Source organism: Gymnodraco acuticeps, unplaced genomic scaffold, assembly GCF_902827175.1.
Source record: "Gymnodraco acuticeps unplaced genomic scaffold, fGymAcu1.1, whole genome shotgun sequence".
Taxonomy (NCBI): domain Eukaryota; kingdom Metazoa; phylum Chordata; class Actinopteri; order Perciformes; family Bathydraconidae; genus Gymnodraco; species Gymnodraco acuticeps.
In genome coordinates this window covers 441,248-462,196 of record NW_022991973.1, presented here as the reverse complement: position 1 = coordinate 462,196, position 20,949 = coordinate 441,248, and positions in this window count along the sequence as shown.

The following is a 20,949-nucleotide window of genomic DNA, read 5'->3' as shown; positions in this document are numbered from 1 at the left end:
CATTCACGTGCTGCTCGTAATCCCCGCCTTTCTCAGACAGGAGCTCGTAGTAGCCTAACTATTGCGTAAGAGAGGAATAAATATAACATTAATAAAACATATTTCATATCCATACAATACATGGTAAAATCATAATGCATGATAAATGCTATACATACAACTTTTGATTGTTTCAAGAAGAATACATGATTTGGCTAAACTAGCCTTAATTATATCACCAAAACAAAATATGTTTTAATGACTTTTCTTCCTCTCCCCATCACACGTTGATGTCTAATGTAAAGTTAAAGAGTAGATACATTAAGAATATTATGACAGATATATGTTGCACTCATTGTCTAAAAAAACGTTATTGAATAAGACAAACAAATTAGGTGGTTCCATCCTGTTTAATGATCCTTTTGACAAAACACATAGTATTTGTATGTACAGAGGTGGGAGGAGTACTCAGACCTTGTAGCAAAAGTAGAAGTACCAGAGTGTAGGAATACTCTATTACGAGTAAAAGTCCTGCATTCAAAAATGTTACTCAAGTAAAAGTACAAAAGTATTAGCATCAAAATATACTTAAAGTACCAAAAGTGTAGTCGTCATTATGCAGATTGTATCATTTCAGAATAATATATATTATATGTTTTTACTATAATTATTGATGCATTCAAGTGTTATCAAAGCTGGTAAAGGTGCAGCCAGTTGTAATGACTTTGTATGCTGCTGGGTAGCTTGTGAATTTACTCTAGGTGTAACTAGTCTTAATTGATTACATTTCACATTATTAATCCAAAACTGCATAGTAACTAAAGGTATTAAATAAATGTAGTGGAGTAAAAGTAAAAAGCAGCATACAATGGAAATACTCAAGTAAAGTGCAAGTATTTCAAATTGTACTTAAGTGCAGTACTTACTTAGGCCTAGTTACTTTACATCTCTTGTTATGTATTCCTTGGCACATAACTGCAACATCCATGGTTAGATTCTAGTAGTACACATTTGTTGCATTCTCTTTTTCTTAAAAATGAAACTACTCTTTTGGGGACTGTTAACCCAAAAAAACCTTAATCATGCAGGTAATCCATTAAAAACGTATAAAAACTGAATCATGTCTATTATATACTACAGGGGATTTAAAGTATGTTTCACTGTCAAACTTTTTCTCTCTGCAGGTTGTTGTAGGGGAAGTTATTTCCTTCTCTCTGGTGCTTTGTGTTGATCGGAGGTCCAGTGGTGGAGGTCTACGACGTGGAGATGCCTGAGGTAGGCCCAAGATCAGCAGTGTGTGTGCTTTAATTTATTTAAAAAAAACAACTAAAATATTCATACGCTGCGATCACAAAAGAGTTGTTCAGATTATGTATCGATTTCCTTCTGTCCAACGATCAATACACCGAGACCACGTAAGTCCAAGTGAACTAGAGTGGCTAGATAGTTTTGCTTTAGTAGCCTAGTGTAAGTTCTAAATGTACAAAATAACACAGGTAGGCTACCACTACCTTTGAGTCCAATTAATGAGCGATTATGTTCGGGAAAAAACGCTGTCAAATATATGATTTGTCCTTACGTCAGAAAAAAACATCATAGATATAGTTGTAAATCCATAAAAAAACGTCTTTGCCTTTGCCTATACGTTTATTTCGGTCGTTTATGACACATAACTTAAAGGTCTACAAATTCCGAAAGTGCTTGAAGGCAACACTACGCATAGTCCTCCAGTGCGCCAGAGGACGCATTTCTTTCACACATGTTTTTTTAAAGCCTCTGATTAAAAGGGCAGGTTGCTGATTTGGTTATTATGGAAGATGATGTAAATTAAACACCAGGAATAGCAATACTCCCCACTTGAATCTTGTTCCCATGCAGGTTATTGTAGTTTAGATTCAAATATGACAACCCAAGCAAGAGCCTTCAGGTGTCATGTTGTGTGCTGGTACACACATTTTCCTTATTTTTGAAATGTTACAGGTTTGAGAGACATATCAATATACAGACAGGAGACCTGACAGGATCTCTGTGATTGTGACTGATGATTCCTTTTCTTTATGTACAGTGTCTGCAGTTGAGCTCATTACTATTGAAACAAAGCAAGAACATTAATCTGAGATATGTTGAATGTTGTCTAATTTCTTAATTGTCCTCTCTTTTTAAAGTGTGAAAACATGTAATACTCCCGACTTGTGTCATATATTTAGTACCCCTAACATGGTCTGCCACTAGAATTCATATGATAACAGATCAGTATCCATCATTATCTATAATACCAGCTATTTACGCATGCTCAATTTCAGACTGGCCAGATCCATATGGTTTATGTTTCTGATGCAGCTTTTAAGACAAATATGTCCATAATAGTTTACATAAATAACACATATCTGTAACCAACTATTTTAAGAGTTTCATCTTTTGGAAAATATTTCAAAAAAGCCTGCCACTTCTGACAAGTCCATCATAAAGTGTAGAGTCAAATTTGCAGCAGGAGAGCTTCAAAAATGAAACAGCTACACCTGAGCCTGACTGTAACTGGAGCATGACGGATAAATGTTGTGCAGATTTAAACCCCCCGATGCACACATAATTTCCCTGGAGGCATCCTGGTAAAGTGGCCGTCCCTGACTGCTGTACTGCTTTACAACATTTCTGGGCCCTGAAGCCGCCTATACAACAGCTGCAGTCTGCAATGCCCCACAATAGCTGCAACTATTGCTTGTTTACTCACTAGAAGAATGTGTTGACCAGTTAGACAGTATCCTTGGAACACATCTAAGGTGTTTCAGATGAGTTTTGTTGGTAAGACTCTGTCGTTTTCTAGTTCTGGTATCTTAATATCTTGGTTTCAGAATCAATGTTTGTCTCACAAGTTGCAATACATTTTTTGTTGTTTTCTTGTAAAACTGGCCTCTGATGTTCTACTATCTAATTCCAAAAGTCTAATGGTTGACAAATACTATATGACAAGATGAAATGATTCACAACATACCAAGATTACACTTCCCATTTGCTTATTATTATTTCTTACTGGTTTGAACAATCAGAAGACTTAATAATTCAGGTAGTTTCTGCATTAAACAGTATGAGGTTAATTTTGGACGTGAGATGATAAAATGATTTTGCTGTAAAGACATGATCACTGATTAAGTTGTGTAAAAGTGATCATGGTCAATACTTTTTGTAGTCAAACTTATGGCGCCCACTCAAGGCCACTATTAGATACTGCCCACATTGCCTTCAGATTTAAATTATTTTTGAAGTTATTGTATGCGCTAAAACATATATATTATTTCCCTGTGATTCGTGGGATAAAAACATCCAGAAGCAAGCAATTTGTGTGTAACCTAATTTTACATCATTTGATTTGTTTCTCTAAGGGAATTCATATTGTAGCAACATTTGTGAGGTTGAGAGCTTTACTTAGTATCATCAATGACCATTCATGAACATAATCACATCAAAGATCAGTTTAAAATACATACATTTAGTCAAGTTTAGTGTCAGTGGTCTATATGTATATATCAGGATCAGATGCTGGCTTACATTTATATCTTGGCCAAACAAAGCAAAAGCAAGCCTTCATTCATTATTACTTTAAATTGTTTACAATAATTGTAAACAAACAATAATTGTAAACAATGACGCAGCTAGTTCTGTGATAATACATTTGCAACACAAGCAAACTGGACAGACTACATGATTGTTGGTTATACTCCAACATAACGTATAAGTGCCTCTGTTGTGTAGTAAAAGGGAAACTCTGAACTTCCTGCCAGTTTTTATCATCCAAAAGAAAATCTATCTCCCCTCCCTAATGTAGTAGTTCCAGAAATGACCAGCAGGTGTCAGCACATACCAACATAAAGCAGATACAAAATATAGTATTTTAGTTCTGGATGTAGAGGGCTCTGAGAGTGCTGATACAACAAGGACAAAGCATGCTCTTTCACATTTTGAACCTAAACATTTCTGAATCAAGTTGTGGACTGCTTGGGAAGCAATGAAACATATTACAGGAGGAACATCTTTGAGAAAAAGCAATTTTTTCCCATCTGGCCCTGTAAGAACAAAAGAAAAAGGAGAGCCAGATTTGATGGTGAAAATGTGAGATTAGACAGTGGCAGATTTTCAGAACGCAGTAGAGAGGGATTCAAATAAAACATGAACTAAACCATAATTATAGAATTTTAGACATGTGTATCTTTTTTATTTATTTGAATGCAAACTCATAATCTGGAACAAAAAAACGTTTGCAGTGTGGGCTGTACTTAATTAATATTATTTCAAAAATGAATGGATTTATTTGAATACACAATGATCCAGTTTCATCATGTCAAAGACTAAATACATTTGTTTTGACTATCATTGTTGTGTTGCACTAAAAGTCAAGAACAGTAAAAAGACACATGAATATCTAGAAGAGGGGAATAGGAAAAGATGATTAATTAGTAAAGAATAACAAGACAGAACGAATAAAGGAGAAACACAAAAGAAAGGAAAACAGAAAAACATCAGGGAGGCTGAGTTAATCATTGCATTCAGATGGCAACTCTCCCTCTCCCCTCCCCATAAGGTTGTGTGTGTGGCGGGTAGCAGGGCAGAGAGTCACTTTATACTCAGAACTCATTGCACTGGGTGATTTTAATCCAGCTCCATATGTCTGATTCTGGTGGTCCTTGGGTGGTAATGTGAGAGCAGAAGATTACAGTGAGATGAAAAGATACGTGCAGTAATCCATCCGCTGCATATAGGCTGAGAAACATCCGGAGCTGGTTATTTAGACGGCAGCAGTGCCAGCCTTAAGTCAGGCAGACCGGCAGAAAGGCCGCTGATTCAACCCTCCGCTCTGTTCTGCTCCACTCACTCTCTGATTAAAGAGAAAGGAGGGCACACACACAAATACTGCCTTCATCTGCATCTCCGGATTATCTCAGCATCCAGCTCTTATTGTACAGACATTGTGGTTGTGTTCTAACGTAAGCAGAGCTGCAGCCTTTCCTCGGGGTCGTACTGAGTCATGACATGCCATCAGACTCTCCAGCCGGGCCGTCTGACTCGTTTACTCTGGAGGATAAAAGGATAAAATACAATACAGGCCCAGTGCAAGTTGCAAAATGGAAAAGTAATCTTTGTCAGTTTCCATCGCTCTGTCTTCTCCCATGCTGTTTAGTTCTCAAAGTATATGTCTGTGCATGAGACAGAGAGGGTGCAGGAGGAGGAAAAAAAGAGTTAGAAAAGGATGGTGAGAATCTGTTGAGGAGGTAGAAGAAATGACGTTTAAGTGAACACATGCAGTGCTGTTGGCAGAAGCTCTACAAGGCTGTCACCTCTGTTACGGGGGCGACTTGGCTAAGTACTGTTGATCACACATCTGCTACCATTGGATACAAGAAGAACACTCTATATATGTGTTTCTGAAGACAGCTCCACTTTCTACTAATTGTCTTAAACAATTACATTTTTCATTGCTCTTATGTCTTAACTTCATGCGCCATGCAACCTTGAATCTGAACAATGTGAGCTTTATTCTCAATAGCTCCTCCATGATCTACTCCGGCTTGGGTTGTACTTTGTGCTTTGTCTTGAACAAAAGCGGTTCAACATTTCCAATAGTGGTTTAAATCTGACCTTGAGGATAAAACCTTCTCTGCTGCACCTTTTATATTACATTTTCCTTCTCCATTGCACTTGTGGTGTGCCTCAAGGCTCCACTCAAGGTCCACTCCTTTTTCTAAATGTCTTTACTAAACAGAGAAAATTACCAGCATGTGCATTTACATTTTCATGCTGATGACATCCTGCTATACAGTATACCACATGGTTTCACTAGCATCCCAAGTTAACGACACTTCATCTGAGACCATGTTATTGTGGCCTCAAAGCTCAGATATCCAATCCGTAATACCCTTGTCAGTCAGACAATAAATGCTAAATCTATGGCTGTAAACCTGGGAATTGTATTTGACTCTAATGTCAGTGTTGCTGCTCAAATCAAGTATTTTTTTTAACATCCTAAACTAACCTTGAGAAAGTTAGGCAAGCTTTTATCTTGTCTTTCTACTGTGGTCCCATTTCATCTACTTGTAGTCTCCCTTCTTGATGCAATTGGTCCAAGCTGCAGCAAAATGTAAACGTTCCAGTCTTGACATGAAATGCACACACACAAACAAACAAAACATGCACATCCCCTCATCATGGAGCCCACCACCACCGGAGGGTGCCATTGGCATAGTGGTCAGGCTGCATTCACTCATTCACAGATTTGTTTCTTACAACCCCCTCTCGTCCCTCTCCTCCCTCTCTATCTCTCTATCTCTATCTCTCTCTACACACAAACCACACACACACACACACACACACACACACACACACACACACACACACACACACACACACACACACACACACACACACACACACACACACACACACACACACACCACACACACACACACACACACACACACACACACACACACACACAGGCAAACTTGGCTAACACAATGCCACCTCTCACATATCGCCGCCTGCTTAGCTTCAATCCCGTATGGACGTTGCCTCTCGTGCACGCTGTGGGATTTGTAGAGTATTTTAATGTGTGAAGTGGTAAAGACCCGCAGCCTGATCTGGACTTTGTCACAGTTTCTGGAGTCAGCAAAGTCTGAACGGCAGTGGAAGAAATAAAAGTGCGAGAGAGACCACTTCTATACTGGCACTTATAAAACTCAAAATCCAGCAACCACTAGTGAACGAGCAGTTTCCTCTCATCAGTATCAACCTTTTTCTTTAGGCCAAGAAACTCCTAGGGACCCAGTTATCTTCACAAAGACTATAAATGCTCAACAACACAGCCTGATTCAGCAATAGTTCAGCAATCTGATCCCTCCGATAGACTAACACCCCGTCATCCTCCAACACACCAGTAGTGGCTCCACATCGCGTCACAAGTAAGGAGACCTCCTCTCCTTACTTGTGACGCGATGTGGAGCCACTACTGGTTCATTTCTTCTCCCTGCAGAGTGAAAACATCAGCCATCTGGTCCAGGGGTGAAAGGTCAAATCTCAGGCTGGTAATGAGGATGGCGTCGCTAGGGGGATGCAGGAGGGGAGTGTGTATGTGTGTGTGAGCCTTGCTGAGCGTGTCTGCTTCCTGAGTGAGCATTAAACATTAACGACTCAGCTCTGTTAGTCTGGGGAGAGCAGAGAGGAGACGAGAGGACGGGAGATGTGAGCAGAGGCAAAGAGACAGCGCCTGGACAAAGTCACTTTAGCGAGAGAGGGAGAGGAGAGAGAAATATGCAGGTCGACACACGACTGCACACACACAGGTACATGTATGCACAGAAAGAAAGACTGCATGTAGATACACTCTTCCTTTCAGTCACTCTCCTCCAAAAGCTTTTCCTCTTGTTTATTGACTCAGCCTTTCAGCATTCAGTACATCAATAGCTCTGGTCGATGAGAAAGAAAAAGGCACTGAGGCTGCTGCTGAGACGAAGCTGCTTTTGTGTCTATGTCTGTTCACCAACCTTTTTCTTCCACGCAAGCCAATTCATCCAACACATCCCATGATTTGTTCCAGTTATTATCCACCATGAACATTATTTCCTCTGCATTTCTACTGGCAGTAAGTAAAGCATGCAGGTCTATAAAAAGGTAAGATGTTAGATAAAAGTAACAGGTCTCATTTGGCCTCTGCTGCACCACAGCGACCTAATTGGCTGGAAATCACAATGGGCGATACTCAGCAGTGTAGTCAAGTACAGAGAGCTTACAAGTAAACTGAGTTATACACCTTTATGCTCTATGGAGACTGTTATGTGTGACTTTGTGTGTGTGTGCTGGTGTAGTTGCCATGGAGATGCAAAAGATGGTGGGGATAATGGAATACCCACGTCCACAGCTGTAAGCCCACCTCTCACACAGTAACCTTCATGTGTGTTCAACCATAATATATGTACACGAGAGGGTCCCTTCGTGCATTACATATGTTTGTGCAAAGCAGTGACACACAGGTGTAAAAACAGCAGCCCTCATGGATGATTAAAAAGGCCAAATTTAAACAATTTAAATGCTGCACATGCTTGCAATTGACAGATTACACTACATGGATGTTTTGTCTAAGATATAACCCAGATGTTTAACTTTCAAAGTCAGGTAAACATTTGCTGGCATGATTTCAGTGATTCAAGTTATACAATTGTAATCTGGATAAAGTGTGTAAAGCTCTTTTCTTTGGTCATATACTATAAAGAAAGCCAACTACATTACTCTTGAAGGTTCGCTTTCTTTACAAAGACTATCTTTGCAAATACGCACGATGAAATTCAGGTCGTATTTGGATCCTTCTCTGCCTACAGGAGTGGAAATTGTTTGTCTCATGAACAGCGATGAGTCAGAAAGAGACGGACTCTCCAATGTTTAATGTTTTCCCTTCCAATGTCCCTTTGGTATCTTAAAAAGAGAGTGCCTGGGTTGGAGCATTTGTGTGTGAAGTGCAGTGTATTGATTATTTATCCTTTAAAAGTGCAAGCATGAATCTTTCACTCATGGGAAAAACTGGGGATGTTTTTTGCTTCTTCCTTGCCTTAAAGGCTGGATATGTACAATTTGTCTCAGAAAACCTGGGACAGCCTGGGGAAATTAAAGATATAACTCACAATATATCCACAGGATGTCTACTGGTGGAGAATTAAAAAGCATCTACAAGACATTTCATAAACTCAGTGTGTTGTTGTTAGTGTACATAAGCCTCAAGGTGTGTGTGTGTGTGTGTGTGTGTGTGTGTGTGTGTGTGTGTGTGTGTGTGTGTGTATCTATTGACACAAATGCACTCCCAGTTGATTATTGTAACTACTATTCTACTATCCAAGCTATATTATGTAGCATTGTCAGGCATGTTTTTCTAAAATTATTAATATTTAAAGTGGACTCAAAGTAAAACCAAATTAATCAGGCGTTGATAAGTGATATCAATTGATAAATATGACTACAGAGTATCATTTGATTCTATCCCAAATTCGTACGACGGTTAGACATAAAGGAGTACAGAATTGTTACGTAAACTTCACATCTCCATCCTTGTTATGTCACGAGGGTGCTGGATGTAACGAGAACGTGTAAGAAGTACAGTGTATAAATCGAAATGAGTTTGATAGGCTATTTTAATGTGTCTTTAGTTATGTATACTGTAGGTGTAAGAATACACGTAGTGTGCTAAGGGTGACATCATGCTGGAATGAAATTGGAATGGAAGTTTGGACAATTCCTAAATAAGCATAACATAAGTCTGTATCAGATACTGTAACTAATACATGTTACACTAATGGGGATCATGAAATCCACATGCATTTTGAGAGAAAACATGCCTGCACAGCATGTTTGTCAGCATTTTGAGTCATGGAGAGTCATGCTTGCTACATTAAAGTTATATAAAGTTTGTGAAAAGTTCCCATCAGGCCTCATGGTGACGGACATGAAGAAGGAGACAGTCCCTTGCAGACACGGAGTCTAGGCCTGTCTTCCTCCCTTCTCTCGCAGTAAAGAGTATTTATGCGAGCAGTTTGCAGCGCAAGCGCGTCCCACACGGCTCCTTGATTGAAAGAAAACAACATCAATCTGGCACAGACCCCAAGGCCTTTAAATAACCGGCAGAATGTTTAGAGCAGAGATCCCATTGCCTCTCTGCTGCTGACTCTGAACGCACACATAGTGACACATACAGAACTGTACACAAACACACACTATTTGGGCCTTCACACACATATAAATACATACATAAACAGATCGTTTTTTCTCTGCAAATCCATCGCCGCTGAAACCCCCTCTCGCCTCCTCTCGCCCCCTTATCGTCTCCCCTGTCCCTCCTCTGCACTCCCCTCTTTCCCAAGTGTATTGTGGTCATTTTCATTCATCGCCCTCATGATGCTAAAATGTCAAGGTTAGAGTGTGCCAGTTCTCACACACACATGCACGGTCAGAGGAGAGGGAGGGGAAAGGACTACAGACTCTGAATACAAGAATTAGTCAAGCGTGCATTTTCCTTCTTCTCCTTTTCTTTGCCTCTCTCGCTCCTGTGCTGCCCCCTTCCCTTTGTTGGTGGGGGCCTTTGGTTTGTGTGTATGTGTGTGTGAGAAAGAGAGAGAGAGAGTTTGAGGGGTGAGGAGTTGCAGTCTGTGTGTGGGTGTGGGTGTTGATCAGAGGTGTGGCTTGGGCTTTACACGTGGTTTGTGGTCTAGTGAAATTGACGTGTATTATAAAATATCAGCTCATATTCCGCTGTGGGTTCATATTTTTCTTTCCTTTTTTACAAGCTCTCTTTAAAGCAGCATTAAGATACAAACCATTGGAAAATATGATACTTACTGGTACAAAAGGAAAAACAGAAACTGAAAAATAAGTACTTAAAAAGGTTACTTTCTCTTAAAAAAATCAATTTTAGTTTTTCTTTTCGACTTTAGAAACTGTATAACTGTATTTTACAATATGAAACTGACCTGAAGCCAGCATGAATGCACATGCTCCCAGACAGTGATGTTTTTACCAATCCTCCTACAGATGAGTTTTAAGTTCAGGGCCAAAGTACTGCCAACTTTTAAAGTACAGAGACCACTAAAGTGTAAGTATGAAAGTTGAGTGAAGTGAGTGAGATCAAAAAGAGAGAGGAAATGTGTCTGAGGAAGTTATCAACATGATGGTTTGCTTGAGATAAGGTTAGGGTGTGAGTCTTTTTTTCTCATCTTTCATTAGGTCTTCTGACAATTGCGCAAAAAGAGGGCAATGGTGGACTAAACCTTCACTTTCTCCAAACATCAAATTCTTCCCCCCTCTTGAAGTCCTCCCCCAAACTCACCCATCCTTCTTAGAAATAACTACCCTCCTTCCCCCGGCAACACCCACGCACCCTATCCCCAAAGCAGTGCCTCTAGGGAACAGAGGTAAACATGCCCCCCTCAGCTCCCAAACAGCCCTCACCTCACCACCCCCAATCCTCCTCCCCTCTGCCTCTGTTTGTTTGCCATCGGGCTGCTTTCAGGATGTTTTGTTTAGAGTTACGAATCCCCAAACGTAGTGCCCACTTTGAAGATGCTGCAGAAAAAGCCTATGATGAAGATCAATTTGTGACGTTAGAGTAACATATGCTCTTTCTATGCATTTACACAGAGAAATCATTTAGCAAATGGCATGCCACATAACAACTGAAAATTGTACATTTTCAGGGTCAAAACCAAGGAAAGACACGGGATCAGAATAATTTAAATGACACAAAAAAGTCAAGATTTAGAAAGTGTTCTGCTTTCTCAAAATCATAAAGTTGTTCCTAAAAACAACAGCTTGCAATTTTTCATTTTTAAAAAGCATTCCCTGCATCCACTCCAGCTATGTTTACTGCAGAGACAGCGAATGCCGAGACAAGTCTGTTTTTTTAATAGCTAACATGTTTACAGTATGTTCATGCAGTGTTGGAGTAGAGACTGTGTAGGAGTGGAAGGTAAGCGTGGGAGAGACGAGCGGAGAGCTGCTGTTGGGGCTATGTTTGTGTGTAAATGTGTGTGTGTTGTGTCTTCCCTGCGGTGAAATTACTTCTCATTCCAAGAAATAGAAAATAAATTGTATGAATACCACAATACAATTCCACAAGTCAAAACACTGATTAAAATAAAGTACAAATCTGAAGAATTGCTGATGTAATGTGTAACTACTTCTCGTAGAAAAGACACAACGCTCTGCACACGAGCTTCACACCAATTTGCATCTAACCCGTCTCCAATGACCCCCCCCTTCCTGTCTTCACTGCAGATGTGGAGATAGATGAGGCTTCGTCGTGCGTCTCTTTCACCCAGTAATGCAGTCCACTGGGTCACTTGCTAAAACAGCCCATATGGTGGGAGGTTTTGAAAACACACACACACACACACACACACACACACACACACACACACACACACACACACACACACACACACACACACACACACACACACACACACACACACACACACACACACACACACACACACACACACACACACACACACAGTTAGTGAAGGGGAGAGGCTGCAGACTCTGCAGAAAATGTCTCCTACTTCCCCCCCCGTTACATGATGCAGACCAGTCCCCACAGCTCCCCCTACACACACATTTAAACACACAGCATTACGAGGTGTCGCTGGTTGAAGACAGACGGGGCAGGTCTGCTCAGGATTAGTTCTCCCCGACCCTAGCCTCGCCCCGACAGTCTGGACTTCCTTGTCTTCGAATCTTTCGTCCACACCTGTTCCACCGCCGATTTGTACAGTAGCTCTCTCAATACTTGGCTATTACGTTTCCTTTGAACCAACATATTTCTTTCACAGCAGGGATATAGAGCATTAGAGTTTAACACTTATCTGACGCTGAGAAGTTACAGGAGCCCGGTGAGAACGCCATGTGCCCTTCAAAGGTCCCTACAGGCGGGATTTATTTGCCTAAGAGCCTCCAGGAAAGAATCTCCATGGTTCTAAAGGTTTTCCCTCTGAAAGGCTGTGGGGGTATGCTACCTCATAAAAGAGACTGTTAATCTACTCTGACCCGGGCTGGGATTATTGTTCCGACAGTCTCTTGGCACTCGGGCTGGATTGGGCTCGGAGTAGGGCCTGCATGGCTGGATCATTTGGAGCAGGTTGGACAAGGTGCCATCGAAACACAGATGTAGGATCTGCTATCAAAGAAAGCTAACTAGGTGTTTTGGCTCAGCTTGTGACACCACATGGGCAGGGGAATGGTGGAAATGAAACAAAGGAAATATAGAAGGCCGTTTGGTGTTTTTTTTTCATGCATACTGCGCACATATAGAGAATGTGTACATGCTCACAATAACGCAGACAGATCACTTTGTTGTGACTGACTCAGATGTTGTTGTGAAGGCAGACCAAGTTATTGTTATTGTTGTCATGTGTGCTCATTGACTTATAGTAGAGCAGTTTGCGTTGCCCCCGTTTAATTCTGTCCTAAAATAAGTTGGCAGTTTTTTGTATGCAGATGGCACAAAGGCTGAATGTGAAAAAAGTAAGAACCTCACCCCCAAATATGTATATTAGTTTGGCAATTCTGAAATCAAAACAAAAACATAAATCACCTCTTTTAACTAAACAGCCCAAACGTTGTTCTATATTGTTTCAATTCATCAAAAGAATCTGCAGCTTCATAGCTTTTTCTAAGGTCTGCTGTCTGCCCTATATGCTGTTCACTCGCACAGTTCTCAAACCAGTGTTTTTTTGCCATACCGAACGGCTGTTTTTAGTAAAAAGGCTCTAAAAACCACACCGTACACTACCTGCTGAGCAAAAACCTAAAATGTCAGATACTTCCCCCAATGAGAGACAACAAAGAGAATTCTCTAGAATAGAGAAAAACACTATAGGTATATGTCATGCAGTAAATTCATACATAACAAGAAAATGCCTAACAACTTTTAATGCGTTTTTATCTTTTTTCTTATTCTTTTTATTTATTTAAGCATTTAAAACTCCACAGTAATAACATTACCATGAAATCAAATAAGCTATTTGTGACTTAAAACCTTGTAGTTTAAGTTTGTCTATGTGGGATTTGAAGTGCTTTTACATGCAATCCCTTCGGTCCAGGTTTGCATGACCTCACACATCTTCGTATAGCTTCTGGTGTGCCTTGCCACACACACACACACACACACACACACACACACACACACACACACACACACACACACACACACACACACACACACACACACACACACACACACACACACACACACACACACACACACACACACACACACACACACACACACACACACACACACACACACACACACACACACACACACACACACACACACACACACACACAAGCTGCCCCTCGTGGAAGTGGTTGCCTTTTAAGCTTTCTAGTTTCACATATCTTGTTCCGTTTGTATGTGTGTGTGTGTGTGTGTGTGTGTGTGTGTGTGTGTGTGTGTGTGTGTGTGTGTGTGTGTGTGAGTGTGTGTGTATGGCGGAGGATTAACAGAGGCCCAGCTCAAGGTAAAAAGGCAGACGTGGTCACTCCTTCCTTTGTCTCACTCTTCTGTTCTTCCTCTCTCTCCCCTTTCCATCTTTTCCTCTCGTGCTCTCTCCCCAGTGGCAGAGTGATGGATGGCAGACTGCAGGGGTGAAGGTGGAGGAGTGTGTGATCAACAGCCAGACCCCTGTGTGTTTCTTTTTGAATGTGTGTGTGACTTTCTCTCCAGGAATGGTTGCATACAGAGGTGAGCAGTGTGTGGTATGAAACCTGTAATGATGAAATGAGGCACTAATCACAGTGATTAGCGGGCCGGGTTGATGAGGGGGGGGCAGTGACTGGCTCTGGGATGGCGCTGCTTTCAAACACATAGAGACTCTGAAACAAATGTAAAGGAGCACACATGAAACAAAAACACACATTTACAACACTTCTACCCCTGGTACGTTGGTTAAATATGCACAGACAAATGTATTTCCCCCAAAGATGTAATCATCACACACACACACACACACACACACACACACACACACACACACACACACACACACACCACACACACACACACACACACACACACACACACACACACACACACACACACACACACACACACACACACACACACACACACACACACACACACACACGTGCCTGCATACAATTAATTCATTGAGCTCATTTAATGGTCTGTGGGTTTATACTCTCACGTCCCATCATCACTTACAATGGAAATAAAACCTTAGCACATTACACTTCAATTGGCCATTTAATGCATCCCATTAAATGACTCCTATATCAACTGGTGTATGATAGCAGTTTTAAAGTGATACAAGATTTTATGGGCTATTCTCAGTAAATCTATAAGATAAGGTGGCTAAGGTGGCCGAACTAAATTGAGCAGCAATGATGTGGCTTTAAGAGGGGAACCATTGAGATAGAGTCACAGTTTATAGGGCAGATTACGTGTTGGTTTAATGAAGAAACAAATCATTGGGATTCACATTATAGAGGAACACAAAAAAGTTCAATATCAATTACTTACCTCGTGTTACCTTGAATCTTTTTAAGAAAACTTAGATTTTTTGAGAAATGTAAGAACATTGAATTACATTTTTTTAATTTGGACATCTATTTGAAAGGGGATCTCATTTAATTACTTACAAAAAGAAATCTTAGGCACCAAAAACACATAGAAATGGGTGCCAGCACTACACATGCATCGTCCCTAAAACCTTACTATTAAATACACTTCAGTCTTGCACAAGTATTCTATGAGTGTATTTATGCAGCAGTGTCTCAAATAGTAAGCTATTAGGTCAAATGTATGCAATTGTGTAATAGTGAGCATATGTCTGGATAAAAGAGAAATACCTGGAGTTTTCTGCATGAGCTGTGTGATATTTTAGATTATAGTTTGCTGTTGTTAGATGCCTGTTAGATGTTTCTTAACAGGGGGGGAGTAATTCATTTGCAAATGGTTATTTTGTGTGTAAAGTAATGCTTTAAGGGGCTCCTGGATAAAGAAATGTTGTCTTTACACCACAATATTCCAAGGAGAGGTTATTTAATCTAAAAAGATATATAGCAGTTAGGTTTCCTTTTGTTGACATAATACATACCCTTTTTTATACTGCTTCATATATTGTATGTGAACCTTTCTGTCACTTCCTCTACCTTTATACATGCTTTCAAGAAACCTTGTTCAATGCACACCTTCATCTAACACGCTGCACCTTACATCCTGTGTGCGTGATCACACAGGAGAAAATATGTCAAACCACTACCGCATCGCACCACCACCTTAAACACACGTTCTTTGCAGATGCACAAGCACACTCGCCTGTGCACGGACACACAGCGACCGTGCAGTCATGTTCATGTACGCAGCGAATGAAACAAGCCTCCACCACCAGCAGCATGATGAGGCCTCTGTGATTCAACAAGGCGCAAACACTCCCTTCAAATGCCAAGCAGAAAACAAGCGGCTATAAAGATACAAATGGCTCTTCTTCCTGCCAAAACACCGACACTGCTGTCTGGATCTTACAAGCCAAAACAAATGAGAACCATGTCCTAAAAAACTGCACTGCCAAACGATGATCAGTGCCATTTTTCATGCCTATCTGTTTGAAAACCAGCATCCACTGCCATTTATCATTCTCAGTGTATGTGTAGATGTGGGTTGTGTTTTGCACGTCTCTGCTGGTGATTTTTCACACACCTACAACAAGCCTTTATGGGTGTACTTCTGTGTGTGTGTGCAGACTGTGACGCACTAAACAAATACGAAAGAAAACAATCGATGATTGCCCGAGGGCCGTATGTAGCCTATTAACATCTCCATCTCAGGGTAATGAAATGCTCTAGCATATACATGTAGTTCTCATAAACACACACACACACACACACACACACACACACACACACACACACACACACACACACACACACACACACACACACACACACACACACACACACACACACACACACACACACACACACACACACACACACACACACACACACACACACACACACACACACACACACACACACACACACACACAGGGGAGAGAAAGACCGAGAGAGCAAGTGTGAGGGTGTGAATGTGAGAAAATAGCTGGATTATTTGACCATCTCACACTATATAATCACCCTATTCTCGAGTGTGTAAATCAGATCTGCAGATTCTGTTTCCGATTTCGATTCAATCAGAACATTTCCCACACATTTTCTTGTCCATCAAGGACTGCATAATCAATATGTTGTGTCACTTCTACCTAATTATGTTTTTATCATTTAGATATCACTGTTTGAAACAGTAAACACGTTTAAATAAAGACTTGCTGACAGTTTCCACATGCTGAAATGTAAAATCCATATAGGCTACTTAGATCTCTGCATTGAGTCATGTTTTAAAGCGAAGCAGGACAGATTTACCTAATCTGAGGATTGTGGTGACCACCTATAATACACTGGGTTACATAATCCACACATGGAACTACAGTGGGGGGTAGTGTTTCCACACGGACATGTATGTGGTTCTCTATATATATTGTGTGCCCTCCTGTCTTCTCTCTTCTTCCCGGACTGCAACCGGACAACATGACCTTTGTTGCTCCCAAATAAAGTACCCTTTTGCACCTTCATTGCACCGCCTCTGACTCCCTATCTCTCGGCACTACACTGGTGATCCTGACAGCGTCTGGAGAATTTTCCGAGACGGACCCGAACACGGCAAAGGAAACTCGGGTTTCTTTCTCGAAATGCCAAGGATTTTTGGAATCGTCCGTGGCTGCCACCGGCACGCGGACTGAGGCTCGGTGCGCGCCCCGCGGAATGGCTGAGGATGTTGCTCGCCATACCCGCATCGGCATTCCGACTACAGGGAGACGATGCACGACCTGCTGGGTGTGAGAAGAACCCGATTGCTACCTCGTGGGGTTGTTTCTTCGGGGCGTGCGGCTGCACGTCCAGGCTGCGCTGGCTGACTACGACTAGCGGCTACCCACGTTGGCTAACGTCGGCTAGCAGCTACCGTTGGCTACCAGCTAGCGGCTAACGGCTGTCGACATTCGTCTGTTAACATCTGACTGTTAACATCCGACTCTTAACAATTTTTTCCGGTGCCGGAGAGGAGGTTCGACCAGCCGGTTGACCTCGTGTGGACACTCTCACCTTTTTCACCACCTCGACGGCGGTTCCAGACGCCACTCACGTTTTCATCGGTGCCTGGTGCACTCCTGGACCCCGTCTCGCCTCGACAGTTCCGGACGTCGCCCATGCTCCATCGGCCCATGGGTGGCGCGCTCCGGGACCCTGTCTGGCCTCTCATCTGTCCACGGCTCCTTCCTCCCGGGGAGACTGCTCCTGCCTCCCGGGGATACCTCAAGGCTTGCCGAGGATTTCGTGCCCTCCGCCGCTGTGCGTTTGCCTGCGGCCGGGTTGCTCTCCTGCTTCCCGGGGATACCTCAACGCCTGCTGAGGACTTCGTGCCCGCCGCCGTTGTGCGTCTGCCTGCGGCCGGGTTGCGCTCCTTCCTCCTGGGGTGACTGCTCCTGCCTCCCTGGGATTCCGCTCCGTCCTTCCCGGAGATTTCATGCCCGCCGCCGCTGTGTCTTCATCTGCGGCCGGGCAGCGCTCTTTCCTGCTGGGTTCGCCACGACACCTACTGCGGCCCCCTTACGACGGCCCGTTCCGGCCCGCCCCCGGTGGGGGTGCCCTCGCCCTCGTTAGGGCCCCTACCCTCTCCTGCGGCGGGGTCTGGGGGGGTCCGAAAACCAGTCAGTATCTGGTGTGACCACCATTTGCCTCACGCAGTGCAACACATGTCCTTCGCATAGAGTTGATCAGGTTGTTGATTGTGGCCTGTGGAATGTTGGTCCACTCCTCTTCAATGTGCTAAGTTGCTGGATATTGGCAGGAACTGGAACACGCTGTTGTATACGCCGATCCAGAGCATCCCAAACATGCTCAATGGGTGACATGTCCGGTGAGTATGCTGGCCATGCAAGAACTGGGATGTTTTCACCCTCCAGTAATTGTGTACAGATCCTTGCAACATGGGGCCGTGCATTATCATGCTGCAACATGAGGTGATGGTCGTGGATGAATGGCACAACAATGGGCCTCAGGATCTCGTCACGGTATCTCTGTGCATTCACAATGCCATCAATAAAATGCACCTGTGTTCGTCGTCCATAACATACGCCTGCCCATACCATAACCCCACCACCACCATGGGCCACTCGATTCACAACATTGACATCAGAAAACCGCTCACCCACACGACGCCACACACGCTGTCTGCCATCTGCCCTGAACAGTGAAAACCGGGATTCATCCGTGAAGAGAACACCTCTCCAACGTGCAAGACGCCATCGAATGTGAGCATTTGCCCACTCAAGTCGGTTACGACGACGAACCGGAGTCAGGTCGAGACCCCGATGAGGACGACGAGCATGCAGATGAGCTTCCCTGAGACGGTTTCTGACAGTTTGTGCAGAAATTCTTTGGTTATGCAAACCGATTGTTGCAGCAGCTGTCCGAGTGGCTGGTCTCAGACGATCTTGGAGGTGAACATGCTGGATGTGGAGGTCCTGGGCTGGTGTGGTTACACGTGGTCTGCGGTTGTGAGGCTGGTTGGATGTACTGCCAAATTCTCTGAAACGCCTTTGGAGACGGCTTATGGTAGAGAAATGAACATTCAATTCACGGGCAACAGCTCTGGTGGACATTCCTGCTGTCAGCATGCCAATTGCACGCTCCCTCAAAACTTGCGACATCTGTGGCATTGTGCTGTGTGATAAAACTGAACATTTTTAGAGTGGCCTTTTATTGTGGCAGCCTAAGGCACACCTGTGCAATAATCATGCTGTCTAATCAGCATCTTGATATGCCACTCCTGTGAGGTGGGATGGATTATCTCGGCAAAGGAGAAGTGTTCACTATCACAGATTTTTCAGATTTGTGAACAATATTTGAGAGAAATGGTTATTTTGTGTATATAGAAAATGTTTTAGATCTTTGAGTTCATCTCATTAAAAATGGGAGCAAAAACAAAAGTGTTGCATTTATATTTTTGTTCAGTGTATATTGCGTGCCCTCCTGTCTTCTCTCTTCTTCCCGGACTGCAGCCGGACAACATGACCTTTGTTGCTCCCAAATAAAGTACCCTTTTGCACCTTCATTGCACCGCCTCTGACTCCCTATCTCTCGGCACTACAGGATCTTGTTTTCATCTAAATTACCCACACAGGCAAAGACATTGTTGCATACAGACATAATTTATCACACACATAGGCACAGAGGGAATTCACCACCAGAGGCAAACCTGCCTTGTTGTCCCATGCTTGAACGGCATCAGATGGATTACAGATGGAGCGTCCCTCAGACATACCTGCAGGTAGCGAAGGAATCCATTTTGGGACAGACTGTCAAGCGTAAAGTTTTATTTTGCTCATCATGAAGAGACGGCGCTAATGCATCCATCTTGGATCCCGTGCAGCGCTGCGAGCAAATAGCGTCGGAGATGATGGCTATCTTCGGAGGATGAGCTAAACAATTCAGAACTCGTTCTTCCCCCTGTGGAAAACGAGATAAGAATGAGGCCTAGTGGAAGCAGAACTGCGCAGTTGACGCTGCGTTTGTTTGATGTAATTTGGTATGGATATAAGGAAGCATACGGAACTAGTATGCTAAGATCACAATCACAAACATATGTTGTAAGCAGAGAAGATTTCGAAGGTGTCAGGAAGTGGCAGAACAGAACAAATAGGAAAGCTGAACCCGCAGGGCCCCCGAGGAGCAGTTTTCCATTCTTCAACACCACAGGAGCAAAACACCACCTCCATGATACCTACATTGCTTTGAGCTGCTTTTATGACATAAGATATACAAAATATCTGTTTCCCCTTCAGTTTTATATAAAATGAGTCCCTTTCACATCATTTTCGTTTGCCAAATATCTCTCTGTGACCCCCACATGAGCAAATTGTAAAAAACGTTATTTTGTTTCCACAACAGGACAGAGAATGCTTTTGGTCTGGTTTGGCAAATGTTCCGCCCATCTGCATATCATTCATTTGTATTGAGCCGCGGATCTTCTGTTCCTGTTTTTACTACTGTGTCTGACTCCAAATATTATAAGTGACTTATTTATTATAATAATACAGCTCTTTGCTTCAGTGGAGATGCTTTAATACTTTTTAATGATCACTTACAAGAGAGTTACGATAATAGGATGACACATAAATCACAGTGGGGGTCAAACTAGGTTGAGTTCTATAATAGAAATTATGGACCCATTTTCTAGTTTGACAGTGATAATGAGGTTTGAATAACATGTATATGCATATGACAGACTACAATCCTTTAATTAAGATCACACTAGGTGTCCAAGGAAAATGAATATGACAAAAAAAAGGTGACAGAAGAGTT